At 37.5% G+C, this 26,363-nt stretch overlaps 1 long non-coding RNA gene across 1 annotated transcript; it reads right to left on the reverse strand.

Moving 5' to 3' along the window:
- Positions 1–396: 396 nt before the first annotated feature.
- LOC123562924 (uncharacterized) lies at positions 397–23,821 on the reverse strand. The gene is made up of 9 exons (XR_006688678.2): positions 23,715–23,821; positions 21,806–21,908; positions 21,008–21,204; positions 18,758–18,941; positions 18,363–18,522; positions 17,837–18,040; positions 15,375–15,522; positions 9,629–9,733; positions 397–1,032 (listed from the first exon to the last, which is right to left on the reverse strand). It is a non-coding gene; the product is annotated as an uncharacterized LOC123562924 (long non-coding RNA).
- Positions 23,822–26,363: the final 2,542 nt, after the last annotated feature.

Below are 26,363 nucleotides of genomic sequence, written 5' to 3' on the forward strand. Positions count from 1 at the left end.
AATGGGATTGGTGGAAGTAGGGGAAGACAGGTGGTAGTGGAGATGAAGGGAATATGAAATGTAAGTTTGTGTGAGGAATGTATCTCTGGGTAGGTGTCGGGATTGGGGTATAGACAGTGTGGGGTAGGGCTTAAAAATTTGGATATCGGGATACCAGTGCAAAGAAACAGATGAGTTTATGTTCAAACTGAGAAGTGTGCCATAAAAACTTTAACCACCCTTGTTATAAATCTGACCCCAGTGCCCCTTTAAACTTTGACCTAGCTGATTTAAACCTAAAGATGTTTGCCCTTTCCTAAGGGCAATCCTTTTGTAAGGTTTGGTGATTATATGGTTAAAGGATATGTGAAATTTAGAAGTTTGTCAAACTTTAACCCGCACTGTTATAATGTTTGACCCAGTGACCTTGACGTTTAGGAAGCCAGACTCTAAAAGTAATACATGTCTGTCCCGTACCAAGACTAACACTTATATGAAGTTTGAAGTTAAAAGGGGAAGTATACGTAGTAAAGAATATATAGTGACACAAGCTTGCTACAAAATTTTAACTTGAATACATCGGTGACAGTGACACCGACGCAAAGGCAAGTATAACAATCATTTTTATTATTCGAGTAGTCGAGCTTTGTACCTTCCAAGCCATTTAGACAATATGGAGCGGACATGAAGTTAAACTATATGACTTTTGACCTCAAAGAGTAACCTTAACTTTGGACCTAGTGACATGGGTTGTGAGCTCAGCACACCGTCTTGATGTGGTTAATAATTGATGTCAGTTTTATGAAAGCGGACACGATGGACGGACGGACGAACAGACTGGTGGACATACGTGACTCCAATATAACCCCATACACTTTGTACGTGGGGATATGATTATAAACATGTCAGCTTATTTCTAATTTGTTTAAATATGCTTGTGTCAGGGTGGCTGTGGTGGTGTCATGCTTATATCCTGTGCAAGGTTTGTCGTGAATTCATCATACTTCTTTCTTCCTTCCGCATATATTTCTCTCTTGTGTGTTTGAAATCAATCTGAAAATGATTATAAATAATTAAGACACGAAATACTTCAAGATGTAAGGTCAAATCAAATTTAACTAAATATTTCATGATTTTTTTTTTCTATTCAGAGTAATCAGCAAAAATATATCTCTCCCCTTCCTTCGCAAGCAAAATAAATAAAAAATTTGGAATGGAAATATTTAATCAAAGGCAGCATATAAACAACAAGAAACTAGATATTTTACGCTGTTGTGACCTTTGACCTATGCACTTTGCATATTGTCTAATCGCCACAAACCTTTATGACAAGTTTAAAGTTAATAACTTGAATGGTTATTGAGTTATGTTCCGGACACGAAATACGACGGACAGACAGACAGACGCAAGCAATCATGCGCCATTATATAAAATGTCCGATTTTTTAAACGGGCATATAAAAAGGTATAAAGTTTCAAATCTATAGTATTCAAGCAAAGTGACCCAAAACAAAAGTAACAAAAATACCAATTTTGTCAATTTAAATGGGCTTTCATGCTACAAAATGCAAGAAAAATATTATGATTCTTGGCCTATTTACTAACTGAATAATAATAAACAAATGTATGAAGGTTCAAAGCTGTTATAGTTGCCCAAAACAAAAACAAAATAACCAAGAAACAAGCAAATTCGATGAATTGGTATCCCCCGCCGAAAGGGTCTGTGGTGAGGAACGGCAAAAAAATATATCCAGCAAAAAGTTAAGAATGTTACAAAGAAGCAAATAATTTCATTAGTCAAAATCAAATTAACAGAAAATGGATGTTTTTGTGTGTGGGTGGGTGGGGCGGGGGTGTACAAAAGTTTACATGTTGATTATAAATATTGATGGAAAATTAATAATGAAAAAAAAAATTGGGGGGGGGGGGGGGGGGGGAGGGGGTGTGACCAAGGCAAGGTGGCGACCAGGTGTGGGTACACAACTTCACATGTTTATAATAAATGTTCATGGAAAAGAATGAAAGAAGTTTAATGAAATTCTTCCAATTGGTTGGTGTTATGTACAAATCTGTGGATTTTTAAACAATTAAAGGGCAATAACTGTATGGAAAATTGACCAATAAAAAAAAGAAAATGACGGGCATCATCAAAGTATGTTGGTTCATATTTATTTCAAGTTTGATGAAATTCTACTTGCTAGTAACTGAGAAATGGCTGCCCACGGACATTTTTGTGCATTTTTCATTAAATCAAGGGCAATAACTCTAAGGGAAATTGACTAATCGAAAAAAAAACTTGAAGGGCATCATCACAGTATTTTGGGTTCATGTTATATAAATTTTGGATAAAATTTTCTACCGTTTGGGTTTGAGAAATGGCGGGGGACGGACATTTTTCTTTAAAATTAAAGGGAAATAACTCAAAAGGAAAATTTTGGGCCAATAAAAACAAAAAATTGAGGGGCATCTTGCAGAAAGTTGGTTCATGTTTATTTCAAGTTTCGAAATTCTAAAAGGGTTTATTTAATGAAAAAAGGGCCCTGCGGAGGACGGACAACCCCTTTTCCAATACCCCTCTCCCGATTTCATCGGGGGGGGGTTAATTATAATTTCGCATAACATAAGGCGGTTTTTTTTTATAACGAAATGCTTGCGAAAAGGTTTATTTCTATTTTTATTAAACCTAATGTTGATAAAAAATTGTGCACATTTTTAAAAATTTTTCTATAAAAAACAAGAGCTCCCCAATACGACAGCCAATGCTGCCTATTCGAAGCAAGAATATTACCCTATTTTTTAAAAAATATCTGTGGATTTTTGGGTTTCCAGTATCTGCATTTTTTTGGGAAAGATAGTAACTTCCCATGAAAAAATTGACCATAATTTAAAAATTTCAAGGCATTTTAATTTTTGCCAAAATAAATGTCAGAGTTATCAAAATTTTGTGCTATCCCCTAGTTTTATAACTGGGGAAGACACATTTAATTTTTAAATTCATTCTGCATCGGTTTGAAGAAAAGTAGCTTGCTTGCATAACTTTACCCCAGGATTTTCAAATTTTAAAAAAAGAGTGCATAATCTGCCCGAAAATAATGCGATTTGGGGGCCCCCCTTTACTTGTTTCCCTAAAAAATTTGGGTTTATTGCCCTAGAAAAAAAGGGTTTCAAAGCTAATGCTTTAAAAATCCCCTATATAGTTTCTTGCATGAAAAATTTTAAACCCAGGTTTTTAGGTCCAACAGGGTGCCAGAATGTCACAATATATCCCCCCGTCATAGCAAATTTCTTCACACTAGCCCTGTTTTTGGAAAAGGGTTTTTTTAAATTCTTTTGGTTTTTGTAGTTTTTACTGTAAATCTCCTTACAGGTAAGATACTTTTTAAAATACCCCCTTCCCTTTTAAAAGGGAACATCTTTTTGGGGTACCGCAAAAAGGTGGTCAATTTAAATTTTTTTTATTTTAAAACAAGAGGGTCACAAAGGGACCCGGATCCCCCTCACCGTGAAATATGGGGCTTCTGTTTCAAAAGTCAAACTGTGAAAAAAAATTTTTAAAACAGTAGGTCGGGTAGGTCATATTCATGGATAAAAGGGAAATTTTTAAATGGTGTGCAAAACTGTATATTCACCCAAAATTTCAAGGCTTTTATTTTAAAAAACAAGAAAGTGGGGTCAGGGGTAAAGGGTTTCACAGTCAAATGCCCCCTATTTTGGGTCATCGGGAAAAATATAAATCAGTTTAATTTTTTTTAGTATTTTTCCTAAAAAACAAATTATAAAAAAAGAAACCTAGGCGGGGCTTCTTTTCACCCCGAGGGCACAATTTGAACAATTTTGGGAAAAAGGGCCACTGGAAATTTGCTAATACCAAAATAAAAAGGCCTAGGGTCTTGTGGTTTCAGACGAAGTTTTTTTAAATGCTTTTCCTATAAAGGTCTAGGGAAAAATTTGGGGGACCCCCGGGGCGGGCCCTTTTTTTCACCCCGGGGGCTTAATTTGGCAATCTATTTAGGGGGCCCCATTCATGATGTCACATGCAAAAATTCCCAAGGCTTACCCTTGTGGTTTTAGACAAATTTTTTTAAAATTTTCCTTCTATAAGTCTATGTAAAAATGTGACCCCAGGGGGGGGCCCTTTTATTTAACCTTGGGGGGGATAATTTGTACAACCTTGGTATGGGAAATACTAGATGATGTTACATATCAAAAAATCAAAAACCCAGGGCCCGCCGTTTTGGGCAAGGGAAAATTTTTTAAATTTTTCCTTTCGGTTGCCATTGCATCTTGGGGTTCTGTATGGAATTTTAAAATTTTTTGAATAAAAATTTTAAAGGGGGGGTTACCCAAGGATATTCCCTTTTAAATTTTTGTAAATTTTGCCCGTGGTTTTTAATAAGATTTTTTTTAGAAATTGTTGACGGACTGACGACAGACAACGGAAAGACGCCCCCCCGTACGACGCACGACGGACGCCCGGACATTGAGGCCCCTCAAAAACTTACCTGAAACCTTTTTGGGTTTAGGTGAGCTTAAAAAAATTTCAAAAAAAGTTTTTTTTAGTAACAACTGGGGAAAAAAGCTATTTTTAAAAATAACAACAAAGGGGAAAAAAATTTTAAAGAAGGGACCTGCCCCAAATTCCTCCGCCCCCTGATGAGGTAAAATTGTGCCCAATTTTTCCCCTCAACTTCCCTCCTATATGAAGGAGAAATGCCTTTGAAAAAAGTCATTCTTTTTTATCTTTCCCTTTGGGTTAAATGTGCCTTGATTTTTTGACCTAGGGACCCGGTTCTTGTGCCCGGGCACTCCGTCACATGGTGGTGAACATTTTTGCCAAAAATTATAGGGAAAATCCCTTATGTTTGGGAAAAAGAAATTCTCCGGACAAAAATTTTCATTCTTTTATCCTTTAACCTCCCCAAGTGTGACCCTTGGGCCCTTTGACCTAGGGACCAGATTCTTGCCCAAAGACCCCTCCCCCTTAAAGGATGGGTGGAAAAATTCTGCGAAGATAAAAATTTTCTCCATGCATGAAGAAGACATGCACCCGGCAAAATCTGCGGACGTGCCCCCCCGCCGCCGGGGGCGTTCCAATAATACGTCCCCGTTTTTTTAAAAGGACGTATAAAAAGGGAATTTCAAAGTTTTTTTTAGGTATCTTTAAATGATAGTATACGTCCCTTTCAAACAAAACTTTTTTTCCAATGTGTGACGCCCCCGGGGGGAAAGCCATGGGGAGGAAAACAGTTCAAGCAGTGAATAAGTTGGGAAAATTTCAATCTTTTTTCCATCAAAAGGGCACGGGGTTTCCACTGGGATACAAAAAAAAACTAAAATGCTAAGTCGAAAAAAGGGAAAATTAAATTTTTTAAAATGGAAAGTAGTGCCCCTGGGGCAGTGCAGGGCCGTTTTTTTCAATGAACAAGTGTGTGGGATTTTCCCCCCCATTTTTCCCCCTTTTGGGTACTAATACCCCGCTTAATACAAAAGCTGAACAAAACTTGGGGGGCCGGGCCCAATTGGCGAGTAATATTCCCAAGTAGTGGGGCTAAAGGAAAGGCCCTAAAAATTTTTTTTTAAAATGATATTAAGATTATGAAAGCTATGTTTTTAGTTTGGGTTTTAAGGTTTGCCGGGGGAAATAAATGTAATTTTCATTCAGTTACATGTGGACTCAGGGAAAAAAACTCGCCGACAAACCCCAATCAGAATTTTCTTGAAAAAGGGCTAAATAAAAAAGAAATATATTTTCGACCCAAAAAAAAAAAAAAAAGAACTTTTGAAACCTAGGTCATTGACTTTTATAATATTTAAAGGGAAGGGAATTTTTATAGTTTCATTCAGTTTGAGGAGTAAGAACGAGTTCGCTTGGGTTTAGAATCCCTGAATTTAAAGTTTCCGGGTTTAAAAGGGGGGAAAAGTATTCATGACAGATGGGGTTTCCGGGCCTTATGTCAATGTTTTTTGATGATGTTTGAGGTTTTTAAAATAAATTTAGATTTTGGGAAAAACAGAGTTAAAGTGAAAATGCATAAAAAAATATAAACCTGAAACTGAAATTTGGGCCCCAGGGCGCGGACGCCCAGAAAAGGGGGTAGGACAGATCTTAATAATTTTTTATAGGCCCTTTCCCCTTTTAAAAAAAATTTGCAGAAAAAGAGGGCAAAAAAAAAAAATAAATTTTAAAAAAGGGGGCCCGGGTGGCCCTTTATCGCCCCCACCTGGGTGAGGTTTTTTGGGGGTTGAAACCAAAATTTTTTGGCCCCAAAACTTTAATATTTTAGGCCCTTTTGGTTTATTTTTAGCAAATTTATGAAGATTTCCCTATGTACAATCAAGTAACCCCTGGTGCTGGGTCAATTTGACCCTGGGGGTCAAGATTTGAACAAATTTTGTGGAGGTCCACTAGGCAATGTTACATGTCAAATATCTAAGCTCTAGGCCTTCTGGTTTATTTTTAGAAAATTTTGAAGATGTTTCTATGTACAATAAAGTAACCCCATGGGACGGGGTAAATTTGATCCCGGGGGTCATGATTTGAACAAATTTTGTAGAAGTCTAATAGGCAATGCTACATATCAACTATCTAAGATTTTCCTATATAAAATCAAGTGACCCCTGGGGCGGGGGTCAATTTTGACCCCGGGGGTCATGATTTGAACAAATTTTGTAGAGGTCCACTACGCAATGCTACATGTTAAATATCTAAGCTCTAGGCCTTCTGGTTTATTTTTAGAAAATTTTGAATATTTTTCTATGTACAATCAAGTAACCCCATGGGACGGGATCAGTTTGACCCCAGGAGTCATGATTTGAACAAATTTTGTAGAGGTCCACTAGGCAATGCTACATGTCAAATATCTAAGCTCTAGGCGTTCTGGTTTATTTTTAGAAAATTTTGAACATTTTTCTATGTACAATCAAGTAACCCCGTGGGACGGGGTCAGTTTGACCCCGGGGGTCATGATTTAAATTTTTTTGTAGAAGTCTATTAGGCAATGCTACATGTCAAATATCTAAGATCAAGGCCTACTGGTTTATTTTTAGACAATTTTTGAAGATTTTCCTGTATAAAATCAAGTGACCCCTGGGGCGGGGTCAGTGACCTCGGGGGTCATGATTTGAACAAATGTTGTAGAGGTCCACTAGGCAATGCTACATGTCAAATATCTAAGCTCTAGGCCTTCTGGTTTATTTTTTTAATTTTTTTTGAAGATTTTCCTATAGAAATCTATGTAAAATCAAGTGACCTCTGGGGCGGGGTCAATTTTTATCCCGGGCTCATGATTTGAATAACTTTAGTAGAGGTCCACTAGGCAATGCTACATGTCAAATAACTAAGCTCTAGGGCTTCTGGTTTCTGAGAAGAAGATTTTTTAAGATTTTCCTATGTAAAATCCCCTGGGGCGGGGTCAGTTTTGAACCCGGGGTCATGATTTGAACAAATTTTGTAGAGGTCCACTAGGCAATGCTTCACACCAAATATCTAAGCTCTAGGGCTTCTGGCTTTTGAGAAGAAGATTTTTAAAGTTTTTCCTTTCGGTTGCATGGAATTCAATTCTTTGAACAATTTTTAAAGAAGACCATCCAATTTTTATTTATTTATTTTGTTGGGTTTAACGTCGCACCGACACAATTTTAGGTCATATGGCGACTTTCCAGCTTTAATGGTGGAGGAAGACCCCAGGTGCCCCTCCGTGCACTATTTCATCACGAGCGGGCACCTGGGTAGAACCACCGACCTTCCGTAAGCCAGCTGGATGGCTTCCTCACGTGAAGAATTCTACGCCCCAAATGAGGTTTCGAACCCACATCGATGAGGGGCAAATGGTTTGAAGTCAACGACTCTAACCACTCGGCCACGGAGGCCCCCAGAAGAAGACCATCCAAGGAACATCCCTGTGAAGTTTCATCAAAATTGGCCTGTTGATTTAGGAGGAGATGTTGTTTAAAGGAAAGTGTGGACGGACGACGGACGGACGTACAACGAACGGACGGACGGAAGGACGCCGGACGGTGAGCGATCACAATACCTCACCCTGAGCACAAAGTGCGAAGTTTATGAAAAAAAAAATTAACATGAAAATAATTCCAAGTATAACAACTTTGTGACCTTGACCTTAGGTATAATGGGCTCAGCCCCTGGACATACTTTGTTTGTATGCTGGACAATGTTTATGTGAACTTAAAGTAAGATATAGATAATAGTAACAAAGATATGACTGAAAAACAGAGGTTGCTGAAAAACTTAAACCTAAAAAATAACCTAAGTATAACACCTTGGTGACCTTGACCTTTAGTATAATGGGCCCAGCCCCTGTACATACTTTGTTTGTATGCTAGACAATGTTTATGTGAAGTTACAATAAGATATAAGTAATAGTAACAAAGATATGACAGAAAAACAAAGGTTGCCGAAAAACTTTAACCTAAAAAATAACCTAAGTATAACACCTTGGTGACCTTGACCTTTGGTATAATGGGCCCAGCCCCTGCATATACTTTGTTTTTATGCTGGACAATGTTTATGTGAACTTACAGTAAGATATAAGCAATAGTAACAAAGATATGACAGAAAAACAAAGGTTGCTGAAAAACTTTAACCAAGAAAGGCGAGTAGAATAGCCCCCCTATTCTCCGAATAGTAAAGCTAAACAAGAGCTGTCACAGGAGACAACGTGCTCGAGTATTCCTATGCTGGATAGTGAAATTGGGCACATCTGAGTGCACTGGAGCTGTCACTGGAGTGTTTAATGACTCCAATAGTGAATGAAGATATTGCACAATAGCTTGAGTCTGTGTCAAAAATATTAAGTAATAAGAGAGGTCAAGATAAAGTGTATCATATAAACATTATATAAGTAAAATTCTAAGCAAACATTGGGCATAATTCATTAAAATTGGTGCAAGAGTTATGCACCTGGTGTCATATGATGCGGGTAATGATGTGGAACAACTACTTCAAGTTTGAATCAAATGCATTTCATAATAACAGAGATATATTGAAAATGCAGCGAAACTAACCTTAAATTCTAAGTAAAAGAGGGCATAATTCTTGAAAAAATGGTGCCAGAGTTATGAACCTTGTGTCATCATGATGTGGGTGAAGATTTTGAACAATTATTTTAAGTTTGAATCAAATCCATTCAGTAATAACAGAGATAGAGAGGAAGTGTATCAAAATTTTAACCTGAAATTCTAAGTAAAAGGGGGAATAATTCATGAAAAATTTGTGCCAGAGTTATGCACCTTGTGTCATATGATGTGGGTGATGATGTTGAACAATTATTTTAAGTACGAATCAAATCCATTCAGTAATAACAGTGATAGAGTGAAAGTGTATCAAAACTTTAACCTGAAAATCGAAGTAAAAATTGAGAATAATTTATGAAATATTGGTGCCGGAGTTATGGCCTTTATGTCAGATGATGTGGGTGACGATGGGGAATAACTATTTTAAGTTTGAATCAAATCCATCAAGTAATTACAGAGATAAGAAGAAAAAAGGAGAAAAGTGTAAAACAAACTTTAACCGACACCGACGCCGGGTCGAGTAGGATAGCTCTCCTTATACTTCGTATAGTCGAGCTAAAAATCATTAATTGCTTACAGACAGAGCTAGTATCAAACAGACTTTTTAAAGGTATTACCTGGAACGCATCGCACTGTCATCTGTTGGAAATAACAAACACAGGGCGGCATGATGATATGTTTCTGCAATCGATTCGTAAAACTGTTTTCTTGCCTTTTCAAACCTGAAATAATTATACTTTGTACATCTGGTGCTACAATAACCAGTAAAATCCATGAAATTCAATTAAAATATGCTAAGAATAGCTTAATGATTGGCGACCGATTGCCAGGCATGTCTTTTCACAGTAATTCTCTTGCCTGTATGAGCCGCGCCATGAGAAAACAAACATAGTGCATTAGCGACCGGCATGGATCCAGACCAGCCTGCGCATCTGCTGTTCGCTTTCAAAGCCTATTGCAATTAGAGAAACGGTTAGCGAACAGCATGGATCCTGCCCAGACAGCACGGATCTTTGCTGGTCGCAAACGCACTATAGTGGTTTTCTCATGGCGCGACTCATATATTGTTTAATATCGTTCACTTAAAATCATTTACAATGCTGTGGGTCCACTTTGTTTCATTGGAATTTGGTGGAAACTATATGTGAAGCTGTGTACACAATGTTCTGATCTAGTTGTAATATTTCAAAGTTTCAATGTCCGAAAAAGGACTATTACTCCAAAAGAATATGACATGAAAATCCGTATGTAAGTTAAATGTTAATGTTGTATACCAAGTTTCATCTCAATAAGATATAAACTGTAAGAGCAGTCTGAGTACTAAAGAAATTTGACAGACGGATGGACTGATATACCCATGAGCCTTTGACACCGTGGGCATAAAATATATCTGACAACTTACGTCGTGTCATAATTCACCTTTAATGCGTGCAAAAAAATCTTTCTATGCCTATCTGAAGAGTCTTAGAGATAAACAATTTGCAGATAACAATGTGTATTTTATTAATCAAATACTTTGGTTTTAAAATAAAGTTTGGGGTTTTAAACAGGGAGAGTATGATAAAGTCCAAGTAAAATGTTGCGATAAACCGACTGAAATTAGTACCATTTGGCAATGTTTCGGTCATATTAAAAATATGAATTACTGGTATTGGCGCCAAACCATGCCTTATGCAAAAAGTGCGGTTTATCTCCAAATAGGGAGAAAATATGTATAATTACAAATGCAGGATTTCTCAAGACCAACTGAATCAATGTCTTTAAAACCAAGTTAACAAACCAAACAATAGAACCGTGTAATATGTAAAGATAAAATTACAGTTGTCAGTAATTGCCGAAAGAAAGGAAAAGAATGATGTCAACATCGTATAACAATTGACCACTGAAAATGTTCTTTAGATATTACTAAGAATTTAAAACACCGACAAAACTCCAAAAACATCGGACACCGAACTCCAGAAAAAAATGAGCATGTACTTCAAGCTGATAATGTTAACCAAGTTTCATTTGAATTGTAGGACATGAGCACACAGTGTTCTGATTTGGTCGTTAGTCCGTAATATTTCGACGTCCGAGAAAAAGGCCATAACTCGAGAGAAAAAAACAGACATCGAGGTTCCGACAATATATACATGTCCACTTATGTTTCATTGGAATCGGGTAGAAACTGACAGCTGAGTACACGATGTTCTGAGGTAAAGTCTGTTCCACCTATTACGTTTACCTCGTTTCTGAATTATCAGTATCGGTAACATCGTCCAAAAAACATATTTATATACCATACATCAATATCTCTAGACCTTTTTTTCATTTTTTCAATAAAGTGTATTTCAAAGATATAATCTTGGATTTTTCTTTTTTCCCCATAGACCGTAATGCTATATGACGTTACGTCGACTTTCCAATATGGCGGCGGCCGTAGCGCAATAAACTAGGGGTCAACTCAAAATTAAAACGCCCGAGTTAATATTTGAAAAGACTGTTTTTGTTATCATAATATGTTAATTCTTGGGGAAATTCAGGTTAGGCCACCTCAACATGAAAATAAATAAATAAATAAATAAATAAATAAATAAGAAAATAGAAAAAAAACAAACACAAAAGAACAAGGACATTCTAAAAAGAAAAACAAAATTAATGTGCGTGCGAACGTCTCGATATTTTTGTATCACATGGGCATTCTCCTTATGTTGTCCTTGCTGTACACCATATTTGTGGGTGTCCTTCAGGTCCCGCTGCTCCTACGCCTATGTTACACTTTCTGCTTATCATTTTGAACATTCTATTATATTTTCTTCGATCGCGCGCCTCGTCACGTGCCAATTATGATACACGTGTGAGCAAAGGCCGAAAAAAAAAGAATTATTAATCGGTCTCTGTGGACTTTGTCAACAAGACTTTGTGCCAGAGACAATAATTAATCTGTGCTCGTTTAATCCAGCAGAAAACTGAAGTGACGTAACACTTGCGACGATTACGCACAATGTCATATCTTGTGGAATTTAAAAGCATACTCCAGCCTACATATTCAACAGAAATGTACGATATATAAAAATAATGAACAGGAACAAAAAGAAAATATCAAACCCGTAAAGTTTGTTAAAAACCCTGACTGGCAGTTTCAAGAATAATGTAAGACTAAAGTAAAACTTTAACGGAAACAAGTTTCAGCTCACATTACCGTTAATTATTCATGAATGATCTGAAAATAGTATTTGAATGTTTAGATCTGTTTCTGGACATCGTACCTCCTGTGGACAATAAAAGTTGATAAAATGATAGTTCGGGGATATATTTCATAACTGAAATCGGCGGTTATAAATAACAATATTCTACACTCTATGACTTCTCTCTGAGTCAAATATAAATCTGACATAATAATTATAATAATAATGATGATAATAATAATTTAATAAACAGAGAGAATGTGTTCGCGATCCGATTTCGCTTTTAAAGAAATCTAAATTAGCAGCCTTCGGATCAAGAGTAAGTCACAGGTTTAAAAAGAGATGCTTTCATATAGGCCTAAACAGCAAAATTATAATAAAAAAAAACAACAAAAAAACCCAGCTAGGTTGATGAAATGATAAGCAATTAAGCATTTTTTAAACATATATTTCAAAAAGTAAAATTTAATTATAGCGTGATGTACGTCAAGATGTCTATCTTCTGTCGGCTAATTGTGTATCTACACCTGTGTAATTCTTCCCTTGTGCGCCTCGAATAAATCTGCATATTGCCAGCAATACTACGTCATTTATCTTATACGTCGTAAGTTTCTTTCGGAGAAAAAGAAGCATACACAAGCGGGACTCGATATGGCGAATATTGTATTTTGAAAACTGAAAATTGTGAAAGAAATTGGATATGTGGCGGACTGTAAATACTTCAGTAAAGATGCTAAAATACAGGTTATCTTTGAACCATGCGTTTGGAATGATGTTAAATTGAACAAGTCATCGTTTCAAGGGCATGGTGCGATTGATGGCTGAATTTCATCGATGTGTAAAAGAGCTTGTTTGTTTACAACACATACAAACTTCTTTACCAAGCTTTTACTGGCTACAATAACAACAAAAAGAACAAGTAACTCTAACGTGAGGTCAAAATTATCTCCCCTCGTGCACCTGTCTGCCAGGGCAAATTAACTTGCGCAGATGTTTTGGAAAGTAGCTTATTTGCATAAATTATGCGCAGAAACAAGTTCTACGTGACATATTTATTCTTTATTCTCCTAAAAGAAACTACATGAAAATTGATCCAGTTGAAGCTTTGCAAGGTGGAAAATAGCCAGGACATGTTTCGGGCGGTTGAGAGAAGCCTCAACTTCCAAGTCGCGGGTAGTGATTATTCGAATTTTGTCCATAAAAGTCAAAAATTTTCTGGAATCTTGGGAGAATTCCGCGCGTATTAATATACGGTTGCTATGGGGGACATGATCTTCTATTCTGGGAACAAGACCGATTTCTAAACCGAAAGTGAATGTTGAAGAACAGCCGACGAAATTTACGAAATCCAAACAAACAACAAATCAAGGGTTCGATATATTCTGTTGTTCTTAAAGACGTGAATGTCAATTAATACAGGTAATATTGTGGTATGACTATGTGTATTTAATCGAGAAAATGCACTACATGTGAATATTAAGGCATTTCCCCCCCTAGCAACCACGTTTTAAACGAGAGTGGGACTTAACGCGAGATGTTCAATACGCCTGCGCGCGCACTGACTTCCGCCGGCTCGAAAGTATGCAAGAGCGTATAGTAAATGTTTGTTTGTGTACAATTGATTCACTGAGGACTGGATAGAGCTACAGAGGACTAGGAAGATTTTTGGAGTGTTTACACCTTTGATAGGTTAAAAGTGAGTCAATTTACATTTTTGTTAAATCTAAATAACATATTTTCAAACACAAAATTTCAGTTCACTCAATGCATTTACATGTAGGGAATTGTAAACGAAATGAGTTTTGAGTCGCTCCCGATAAAATTCACGTGAATTTTCCCGTTATACTTAAATTTAGAGAGCAAACTCCAATGGCGACATGAAATTACAATGGGAGACTGCCGTTGAAAATATAAATTTGTCATTTATTTGGATATTTGGCAAAGCAGAAAAAAATCGTTAAATTTCTCGAGGGTGACTTTTTTTTAGTTTATCAAACCATGTTTACTTTGCCGGTAAGTGTCGTAGTTTTGTCATATGACACCAAAGTTGGGGTAAACCTTTGGAATGGAACAGACTTTAGTTGTAATATTTCAAAGTCGAAAAAAGGACCATAACTCCAAAAGAATATGACATGAAAATTCGGACAATATGCACATGTCAGTTAAATGTTAACGTTGTAAACCATGTTTCATTTCAAAAAGATATGAACCGTAAAAGCAGCCGAGTACAAAAGAAATGTGACTGACGAAAAGACGGATAGTTCAAACACTATATACCTCATGGGCCTTTGATACCGTGGGCATAAAACACGTCGTATCATAATTCACCTTTAATGCAGGCAAAAAAAATTATTTTCTATGCCTATCTGAAAACTCTTAGAGATAAACAATTTGCAGATAATTATAGGTTATTAGCTTTGTATCGGGAAATATGCACGAGTTCTTCAGCGGAAATATTGCGCGACTTTAGGAGCGCAATATTCATCCGCTGAAGAACGAGTGCCTATTTCCCGATGCAAAGATAATAACCTTTTTATTACATACGCATCTACACGTATAAATATAATGTAAATATCATAAATTTATGAAATAGCCTGAATATAATTGACAATACTGAACTAAATAGAAAAAATAGTGCAACAACACACACTGAATTACGTCACGCACCAGATACGAAATTCAGGCGTCAGTGTACGGAAAATTACTGATGTTTCCGGTACCATTATAACTTAACGGGTAAAAGAAATGAGCATGTAACAACAATTCGTATATTCTCGGATATCAGTCTGTTGGTGACATAGCCTAAGTTCAAATATGGTCTGAATTTCATGTTCACTGATTTAAAGTAGCTCTACGTTCATGTAAAACTGAATTAATTTACATAAGGTAGTAATAGAGGTCTTATTTATTATCATAATTTTGCGAACTGGTTTCTACCCAGTACCTGAACCTCACCAGATATCACCGTGACGGTCAAAATCCCCTCTTATCGTTAACATTTTCCATATTTGCCAGTCTGTGTGAGCACATTGTGTCAAAAATTTTTGTGGCAATATTATTTATATAATACATACTTGCCAGAATATTTTTGCCGCAATACCGTCTACCATGTTTATGGAACTTTATCATTTTACAATCTGCATACAAATAACTTTCAAACTAACTGAACAAACGTTATGAAATAATATATCTTTACCTGACTGAAGTCTTCGTCTGCCCGGCCATCCAGGATTTTTTTGTTTTGTGCAAGAGGTGTTGAAGAGCTCTTTACCGTGAGTACGACAGGACAAATACAGACGATATGTCCATCAAGCTTTGAATTCCATTAAAACCATCGATCAGTGCTGAAAAATTATTTATCACATACTCAGTTATAAACTCTGTTAAATTACAATGAAATCCGAAACATTTAAATATTTCATATTAGTGTAGATGCGTATGTAATAAAAAGATTATTAGAATTGTATCGGGAAATATGTACTTGTTCTGCAGCGGAATAATATTGCACTCGTGCAGAACTCGTGCATATTTCTCGAAACAAATCTAACTAGAAAATGCTTTTGTAAAAAAGCGCATGTCTCCCCCAATGCAAAGTCCTATAGGCAAGAAGTCAATAGGGGTCAGGAGCAAAAAACGGTTGGCTGCAATAGGGTTCATCTACTTGGCATGTCCAGTCATCCCGCTAAATTTCAACACTCTTGGCCTAGTGGTTCTCCAGACACTGTTCAGGCTCCTGTGACCTTGACCTTTGATCAAGTGACCTCAAAATAAACAGGGGTCATCTACTTTGCATGTCCAATCATCCTATTAAGTTTCAACATTGTAGGTCAAGTGGTTCTCAAGTTATTTCCAAAAAATGATTTTACATGAACAGGCCACTGTGACCTTGACCTTTAACAGACTGACCCCAAAATCAATAGGGGTCATCTACTCTGCATGTTCAATCATCCTATGAAGTTTCAACATTCTGGGTCAAGTGGTTCTCAAGTTATTGGTCAGAACTGGTTATCAATGTTCAGGCCCCTGTGACCTTGACCTTTAACGGAGTGGCCCCAAAAACAATAGGGGTCATTTACTCTGCATGAACAATCATCCTATGAAGTTTCAACATTCTGGGTCGAGAGGTTCTCAAGTTATTGATTGGAAATGGTTTTCCATGTTCAGGCCCCTGTGGCCTTGACCTTTAACAGAGTGACCCTAAAATCGTTAGGGGTCATTTACTCTGCATGACCAATCATCCTATGAAGTTTCATCATTCTGGGTCAAGTGATTCTCAAGTTATTGACCGGAAATGGTTTTCAATGTTCGGGCCCCTGTGACCTTGACCTTTCACAGAGTGACCCCATAATCGTTAGGGGTCATTTACTCTGCATGAGCAATCATCCTATTAAGTTCCAACATTCTGGGTCAAGTGATTCTCAAGTTATTGACCGGAAATGGTTTTCTATGTTCAGGCCCCTGTGACCATGACCTTTAATGGAGTGACCCCAAAATCGATAGGGGTCATCTACTTTGCATGTACAATCATCCTATGAAGTTTCAACGTTCTGGGTCAAGTGGTTCTCTAGTTATTGATCGGAAATGATTTTACATGAACAGGCCCCTGAGACCTTGACCTTTGACGGAGTGACCCCAAAATCAATAGGGGTCATCTACTCTTCATGACCAATCATCCTATGAAGTTTCAACATTTTGGGTCAAGTGGTTCTCTAGTTATAGATCGGAAATGGTTTTCAATGTTCAGGCCCCTGTGACCTTGACCTTTGACAGAGTGACCCCAAAAACAATAGGGGTCGTCTACTCCAGCAGCCCTACAACCCTATGTAGTTTGAAGGTTCTAGGTCAAATGGTTCTCCAGTTATTGCTCGGAAATGAAGTGTGACGTACGGACGGACGGACGGAAGGACGGACGGATAGACGGACGGACGGACAGGGCAAAAACAATCTGTCTCCTGGGGGAGACATAATTACCTACAGGTCTTACATTAATTAACTTTCAATGCACATACGACAGCATATGACACTAAATTAATTTTAGTCATTTAATATTACGAAGCAGTTGATCTATTGGTTGCTAAGTGATGTACTTTAAGACAGAGCAAACTCTTCAGTTTAGGGTCGATATTTTTATTTCCGAAACAAACGCCTTACAAACTGGCATCGCCTTTGAGATCTGTATGTTATACAAGTCAGTATCAGCGTTCATGATGACGACAGTTAAGGCTCGTCTGGTAGAAGCAACTGGTGTCGTCTGCTTGATATAATTGACAACTATTTTGCATGTTATAAATCCTCTTATATCATTTAGATATTATCCTTAAGTTTTCGAAATAATTATTTTGTAACATTTAAATAACTACCAGTCAATGTTACATAACTTGACAAATCCCTCAACATGTTCAGAAAAGTCATGTTCGGAAAAAAATAAGGAAAGTTATGTGACAGAACCAGATATTAGTCCGTATCAACAGCAGCTTTCACACTTTACATTGTTTCAGATAAGTCAATAAGCTCAAGATAACCGGATTAAGTTCCTTAACCAGTAGAATTTAGCTCTCCATCAAGCACACGGCTAAGTCAGAAACCAAAAGTGTAACATACATTCTTGATCGACTCGCGCCGCGTAAACGGCAATTCTTAAGCAAGTTAGTTACCTACCTGGTTGAAAACACCTGATCAATATGTTGACATCATGACATAAGGGGTCCAGCACACCTCTGATGATCGGCATCGATAGGGTACCAGTGCGTCTCTGGTGACCGGTATCGACAGGTACTAGTGCACCTCTGTTTATCGGCAGCTTTATGGTACCAGCAAGGCAGGCCTGTGGCAATTGTAGTTCCATTAACTAAAAGTTTCTTCCTGTTAATACAATATAATAAATGGCCGCATTATTTTTTCCTGGGTTTCTCACCAATACTTACACTAAAGTCACGTATTGAAAGCGGAGTATTTCAACCCTCTTTGAAAATGAAAAGACACTTTTTACTTTTTTACTAACAAAAGATAAAATTTTGTATTTTAGAAACGCTTGCCTTATTTAGATCACGGCATTGCAGTGAACCCAGTAAAGTTTTCTTTAGGTAAAATTACGCCAATCATGAAAACCTTTGACACTTCATAGTGTAACAAAACTGAATCAACGATTTATATTCAAAGTACGTTATAAATTACAAGTCCTTACGTGTATGGTCTAGGAAACTGCTACTCATCAGATGGTTTGTGTCCTTCGTTGGTTAGTCTCTCACCAAATACTTCGAACTTTACAATCACCAAAGCCAGAAACTGTATGCGCATGCCCGAAGCTCTCAAGTTACTCTGGGAGAAATGTCGACCTTAGCTTTCTAAAGGTTTAAAGTCATGCACTGCTAACTAAATACTGCTAGTCATTATTTAACAACTGATACGGTTACAATAAAAATAATTTAAATAATGTAGGCTTTTATGATAACCAGAATATATCGAATTTGTAGAAAAATTATTTAAATGAAAATAAATCTGCATAACTTGATTGAAAACTGCAGGCCTATTACAAATATAGCTTAAGAAATGAACTAATGACATATACAAATTACATACCCCGTTGTGCCCTAGAAAAACGACCAAGCTGCACAATCCACTAAACCATTGTGAATTCCTTGCAGTGCTTGTGAAGTCAACATTACTTACCATAGCTGCACCGTCCGCTAAACCATTGCGATATCTACAACATTATATCTTCACATGTGCTTGTATTCAACATCAGCCATCAGTTTGGAAAAATCTGCAGAGAAATACATGCAAAATAGGATAACATAGGTAGCAATATACATACCCGTTTATGATAAAGAGAAATGCACATTTTGTTTGGTCTGCGTCTCTGTATCCTGCTGTGACTTTTTTTCCCGAGTACCCCATCATTCTAGTGGAAAAATAGCAATACAAAACAAAACGAACAAGGCAGTCTGAAGGACAGCTAAATACCCCGCCACTGCTATGGATAGTGAAAGGGTAAACCTTTGATTTTAGCTGTGACCTTGACCTTGAACTGACATGGCTGACTCATGAATTCTGCACAACGTCTTGATGAGGTGATCATTTGACCAAAGTTTCATGAAAATCCTTCAAGGGGTTTAGGAGATACAGAGCTGAAACCTTTGACCTTCAGTTGTGACCTTGACCTTTAGTTGACACGGCTGACTCGTGAGTTCTTGATGAGGTGATCATTTGACCCAAGTTTGATGAAAATCCTTCAAGGGGTTAAGGAGATACAGAGTGGACACCAAATGGAAGGCTCAAACCTTCGACCCTTAGTTGTGACCTTGACCTTGAGCTGGCATGGTTGACTAATAATTTCTGCACATCGTTCTGATGAGGTAATCATTTGAACCAAGTTTTATAAAATTCCTTCAAGGGGTTTAGGAGATATAGAGTGGACACGAAATGGAAGGCTCAAACCTTTGACCTTTAGTTGTGACCTTGACCTTGAGCCGACATGGCTGACTCATAAGTTCTGCCTTCGTTTTGATGAGGTGATCGTTTGACCCAAGTTTGATGAAAATCCTGCAAGGGGTTTAGGAGATATAGAGCGGACACAAAATGGAAGGCTCAAACCTTTGACCCTAAGTTGTGACCTTGACCTTGAGCCGGCATGACTGACTTATGGGTTCTGCACATCGTCTTGATGAGGTGATCATTTGACCCAAGTTTTATAAAATTCCTTCAAGGGGTTTAAGAGATATAGAGCGGACACAAAATGGAAGGCTCAAACCTTTGACCCTAAGTTGTGACCTTGACCTTGAGCCGGCATGGCTGACTCATGGGTTCTGCACATCGTCTTGATGAGGTGATCATTTGACCCAAGTTTTATAAAATTCCTTCAAGGGGTTTAGGAGATATAAAGCGGACACAAAATGGCAGGCTCAAACCTTTGACCTTGAGTTGTGACCTTGACCTTGAACCGACAAGGTTGACTCATGGGTTCTGCACATCGTCTTGATGAGGTGATCACTTGACCCAAGTTTCATGAAAATCTTCAAGGGGTTTATGAGATATGGACCGGACACGATTTTGTTACAGACGGAAGGACGGACGGACAGACGGACGTAAGGACGGACGGACGGACGGAAGGTCGGATGCAGACCATTCCTATAATCCCTCCGCCACAGCGGGGGATTAATAAAAGCAGATATACAATAGAACAGTTGCGCGCGCTTACCCAGATGTCGTCTGCACATTTTACTTGTCGTCTGCATATTTATGGTACGTCTTAACTATCTAAAATTGATAGGACAAGAAATTATATAAACACACCTCAATACTTAATTTATTCATGTAATTGTGTACATGAATAAACAGTAATATCATATCGCTAATGGTAAAAACAAAATACAATATAACGAACTGAAAGACGAAGAACCCGATTCGACAAACAATCTGCACTAACAAAAACCCCTTTTGACAAAACCATTTACAACCGAGAAAACCACACAGGCGACACCACGAACACAACAACAAACACTAAAACATCTCCACAAAACACCACAACAAACACTGAAACACCTCCAAAAAACACCACAACAAACACTGAAACACCTCTACAAAACACCACAACAAACACTGAAACACCTCCACAAAACACCAAAACAAACACTGAAGCCTTTCCACAAAACACCACAACAAACACTCAAACAACATCACAAACACAACAAACTAGCCAATGTAAACGAATCCCTGACAAAACAGCAAACACCGAACACACATAATGAAACAAAAACATACAATGTAGATTGGATTCTCTGTAAGCACAACTATTATAAACTCGGATTTTTGTTTAAATTCAAGTTTTACCTGAATTTATGTACAGATCTTAGCAAGGCTTATGCTATTCAAAACTAAGCGTTTGTCACGTGATCGGTTGCAGTATTTCTCTCACTGCTGTTCGGTGACTTGGACGTCGGTCATCCATTTATCTCTGGCTAGATGTAGAGGTACATTTCCATGGTAACCTTGTACTCTGTATATTTACACAAAGGCATGTGTAAAATCTGAAATAAATATGTCAAAGTGTTGTAACAAGAAAGGAAAAGTAAACATACGAAGCCTATACACTCCAAACAATTCTGTTTAACACTGTATATCTGAACGTTGGCCATCCATTATACCATTGCCTAGATGAAGAGGTACATTTCAGTGGTAACCCTGTTGTGTGTATAGAAACAAAAGGGTATGTGTAAAAAGAAGATCAAATATATCAAAGTGTTGCCACCAGAAACAAAATGTAAACATTCACACCCAAAATCTGCTCATCTGAATACATGTATTAATCATCCATTATACCATTGCCTAGATGTAGATGTAAGCAGCTGTGTGTACAGAAATAGAAAGGCATGTAACAGAAAAAAATATATACCAAAGTGTTGCCACAAAATAAAAAGTAAACATACACACCTTATATGTTTAAAATCTGCTTTATAACCGCCAATAATTGATTTATTTCATTGCTTAGATGTAGATGTATGTTTCAATGGAAACCCTGTTGTGTGTTTAAGACATAGGACGGCATTTTTAAGAACTGAAACTAATTTTTTTTCTAGCCGGACCTATAGAAATTCCAAAAAAAAAAAGAAAATATGAAAACATACACACCATTTATGGTCCAGATCTAACAACACCTTCGTCCGTCATCGTCCATGATATGTATGTATGTTCTTGATCTTTGCCTCAGAACACTATCTTTTTAAAGCACAACCTGAATTGCATGAAGAAAGAAAACATGATTTTGTTAAACGTAAATGTCTCACTTGGCAATAAAACTATTTTACAAAACTTGTTTTCATTAAAACACCACTTGCATGAGACAAATGACTAAAATCAGTGAAAGCGATCCATAGAAAATATTACAGCCAAGCTTCAAATTGCGTATATACAAGAGCTGTCCATAAGACAGCGTGCTCGACTATTAGACAACTAAAATCAAACAAGGGCTATTATTGACAAGACTGACATAACTAAGTCATTTCATTATGATTTATTACAAATATAATTTATTGCAAACTGAAGTTTTATTTTGGCAACAACTAGCATGCAAAACTTCAAGCAAAATTTCCAAGAGAAATATGCGACATAATTTTAATTAATTTCAACCAAGAGCTCTTTTAGCCTTGAAATTTTGATGAGAATAGGGTATTGCGAGCAGTTTCAATCTTTACTGAGATACAACTTGATACGTAGAACTTTCTAAGTAGACAACGGAACATAATTTAAATTAAAATCAACCAAGAACAAGGAGCTGCCTCCAATAAACGCTTGATGCCCCTAGTGGCATCATTGTCGATAGATTTTGCACCTTAAGGTTCAAATCAATTCATTCTCGTAAGCGGTATTGATGCTATTCGAAACGGTCCCATTTGGTGAACCTAGAGATGGCCCATATAAAGCACCATAAGTCCAAAATGAGGTCAAGGTCAAGGTCAACCTGAGGTCAGGTGATGTCTGAAGATGAGGAATGGTCACAAGTTACATCTGCATTAGTATCAAGTCATTGTAGTAAGGGGTATTGATGCTAGACGAAACGGTCCCATTTGGTTAACCTCGTACGGATGGACGGACAGACGAACGGACAGGACAATCACTATATGCCTCCCGCATCAGTAGATGCCGGGGGCATAAAAAGTTGGTGAAGATTTTCACACGACATTCAAGATACGACTTGTTAGTTGTATGAAAACCTTCACCAAATTTTCTAAGTCGAAACAGGTAGATACTTTAAACTAAAATCAAGCAAGAGTAATCTCACTTGGTTACTGCTGTAACATTTATGACTGAGAAGCTTGCCAAAACACCTTAAGTATGAAAAGGGCGAAATTCTGTCAAAAATACAAATAGAGTTATGGGGATTGTAACCATACATGCAGATGATGATTATAGGGTACCAATAACTTTACACCAAGTTATAATGGGCCCAGCCCCTGCACATACTTTATTTGCATGCTAAACAATGTTAATGTGAAGTTACAAAGATATAAGCAACAGTAACAAAGAAAAACAAAGGTTGCCGAAAAAGCTCACGCAAACGCCGGGGTGAGTAGAATTACACCCCTATGATACTTTAATCCGAATAGTGGAGCTAAAGAAGGCCACACTTTGTTTCAAATTCAACCAAGAGGTATCCAACTTAGTTATTGCAGTAGTCTGGGAAGCATTGTGTGAAGATTTATAATGCTACTGAGATATAGCTTGATAATTATTGCATACATAATGTAAACCGAAATTTTTAAGTAGAAAAAAGGCCAGATTTTGTTTAAAATTCAGACAAGGGTTATCTAACTTGGTTCAATTTTTGTAGAGCGATGTGTAAATACATACAATGGTACTGAGATATGATCTTGCAAATAAAGTTTTAACCGAGGTGTGATTCCGTCGCCCATGTGAGTAGAATAGCTCTCAATGTTCTTCAAAACGTCCAGCTAAACTAAGCATACAGACGTGTGTAAGAGCACAAACAAATGTTAATACTAGTGTTGCCTTCGTGACAAAAAAGGAAAAGGTAACATACAAATCAGATATGCTCCAAATCTGAGAACACGTCCATCTACAATCTGTATGCATCTTTGTATGGTTTTGATCGTTACCACTGAGACACAACCTAAAATGCAAAAAATAAAACAAGAGGGTCATGATGACCCTAGATCGCTCACCAGAGTATTATGAGCTACATGCTTCAAATGTCAAACTGATGATTTTATAAATGTTTTGGAAGATTTTCCTATGTACAATCAAGTAACCCCTGGGGCGGGGCTAATTTTACCCCGGGGGTCATGATTTGAACAAAGTTTGTAGAAGTCTACTAGGAAATGTTACATATCAAATATCTAAGACCTAGGCCTTCTGGTTTATTTTTAGCAAATTTATGAAGATTTCCCTATGTACAATCAAGTAACCCCTGGGGCGGGGTCAATTTGACCCTGGGGAGTCAAGATTTGAACAAATTTTGTAGAGGTCCACTAGGCAATGCTACATGTCAAATATCTAAGATCTAGGCCTTCTGGTTTATTTTTAGAAAATTTTGAAGATTTTTCTATGTACAATCAAGTGACCCCATGGGGCGGGGTCAATTTGATCCCGGGGGTCATGATTTGAACAAATTTTGTAGAAGTCTACTAGGCAATGCTACATATCAAATATCTAAGATCTAGGCCTTCTGGTTTATTTTTAGAAATTTTTTGAAGATTTCCCTATGTAAAATCAAGTGACCCCTTGGGCGGGGTCAATTTTGACCCCGGGGGTCATGATTTGAACAAATTTTGTAGAGGTCTACTAGGCAATGCAACATGACAAATATCTAAGCTCTAGACCTTCTGGGTTTTTTTAGGATATTTTTGAAGACTTTCCTATGTAAAATCAAGTGACCCCTGGGTCGGGGTCAATTTTGACCCCGTGGGTCATGATTTGAACAAATTTTGTAGAGGTCCACTAGGCAATGCTACATGTCAAATATCTAAGATCTATGCCTTCTGGTTTATTTTTAGAAAATTTTGAAGATTTTTCTATGTACAATCAACAAACCCTTTGGGGCGGGGTTAATTTGATCCCGGGGGTCATGATTTGAACAAATTTTGTAGAGATCTACTAGGCAATGCTACATGTCAAATATCTATGATCTAGGCCTTCTGATTTATTTTTAGAAACTTTTTGAAGACTTTCCTATGTAACATCAAGTGACCCCTGGGGCTGGGTAAATTTTGACCCGGGGGTCATGATTTGAACAAATTTTGTAGAGATCCACTAGGCAATGCTACATGTCAAATATCTAAGCTCTATGACTTCTGGTTTATTTTTAGAAAGTTTTGAAGATTTTCCTATGTAAAATCAAGTGACCCATGGGGCGGGGTCAATTTTGACCCCGGGGTCATGATTTGAACAACTTTAGTAGAGGTCCAATAGGCAATGCTACATGTCAAGTATCTAAGCTCTAGGGCTTCTGGTTTTTGAGAAGAAGATTTTTTAAGATTTTCCTATGTAAAGTCAAGTGACCCCTGGGGCGGGGTCAATTTTGATCCCGGGGTTATGATTTGAACAAACTTGGTAGAGGTCCACTAGGCAATGCTTCACACCAAATATCTAAGCTCTAGACCTTTTGGTTTTTGAGAAGAAGATTTTTAAAGTTTTTCCTTTCTGTTGCCATGGCAACCAGAGTTCTGCATGGAATTCAATTTTTTGAACAAGTTCTGTAGAACTTCACCCAAGGAACATTCCTGTGAAGTTTGGATGATATTGGCCTAGCGGTTTATGAGGAGATGTCATTTAAAGTAAAAGTTTACGGACGACGGACGACGGACAACGGACGACGGACGCCGGACGGTGACTGATCAGAATAGCTCACCCTGAGCCTTTGGCTCTGGTGAGCTAAAAAAAAACCCATAATTTTGATAAACGTAACCTCGCTTGTAATTAAAACTACCAAAGCATCAAGAACAATTTTTATGGCAACATCCCTTGTATGAGACAAATGACTCAAAATTAATGGAGGCGATCCATGAACAATATTACAGAGAAGTTACTGAACGTTAGCCATCCATTTCTGTCATTATGTAGATGTAGATGCACACTTTCGTGGTCATCATGTTAAGTGTATGAAATACAGAAAGACACGTATAAAACAGAAAAAACAAGGAGCTGCGTTCAATAAACGATTGATGCCCCCGGTGGCATGCTTGTCGATACAAAGCAACCTAAGTCCAAAACGAGGTCAAGTTCAAAATCAAGGTCAAACTGAGGTCAGGTGATGTCTGAAGATGAGGAATGGTCACAAGTTACATCTGCATTAGTATCAAGTCATTCTAGTTAGTGGTATTGATGCTAGACAAAACGGTCCCATTTGGTTAACCTCGTACGGACAGACGAACGGACGGACAGGACAATCACTATATGCCTCACGTATCAGTAGATGCCAGGGGCATAAAAATGAGCCGCGCCATGAGAAAACCAACATAGTGCGTTTGCGACCAGCATGGTTCCAGACCAGCCTGCGCATCCGCGCAGTCTGGTCAGGATCCATACTGTTCGCTTTCAAAGTCTATTGCAATTAGAGAAACTGTTAGCCGCAAACACAGTATGTTGGTTTTCTCATGGCGCAGCTCATATGTCGTTATGCCTTTAGACATTTCAGATAAAAAGGAAAAAGAAAACATACACACCCTCTATG

This window comes from Mercenaria mercenaria, unplaced genomic scaffold (assembly GCF_021730395.1).
Source record: "Mercenaria mercenaria strain notata unplaced genomic scaffold, MADL_Memer_1 contig_3116, whole genome shotgun sequence".
Lineage (NCBI taxonomy): Eukaryota > Metazoa > Mollusca > Bivalvia > Venerida > Veneridae > Mercenaria > Mercenaria mercenaria.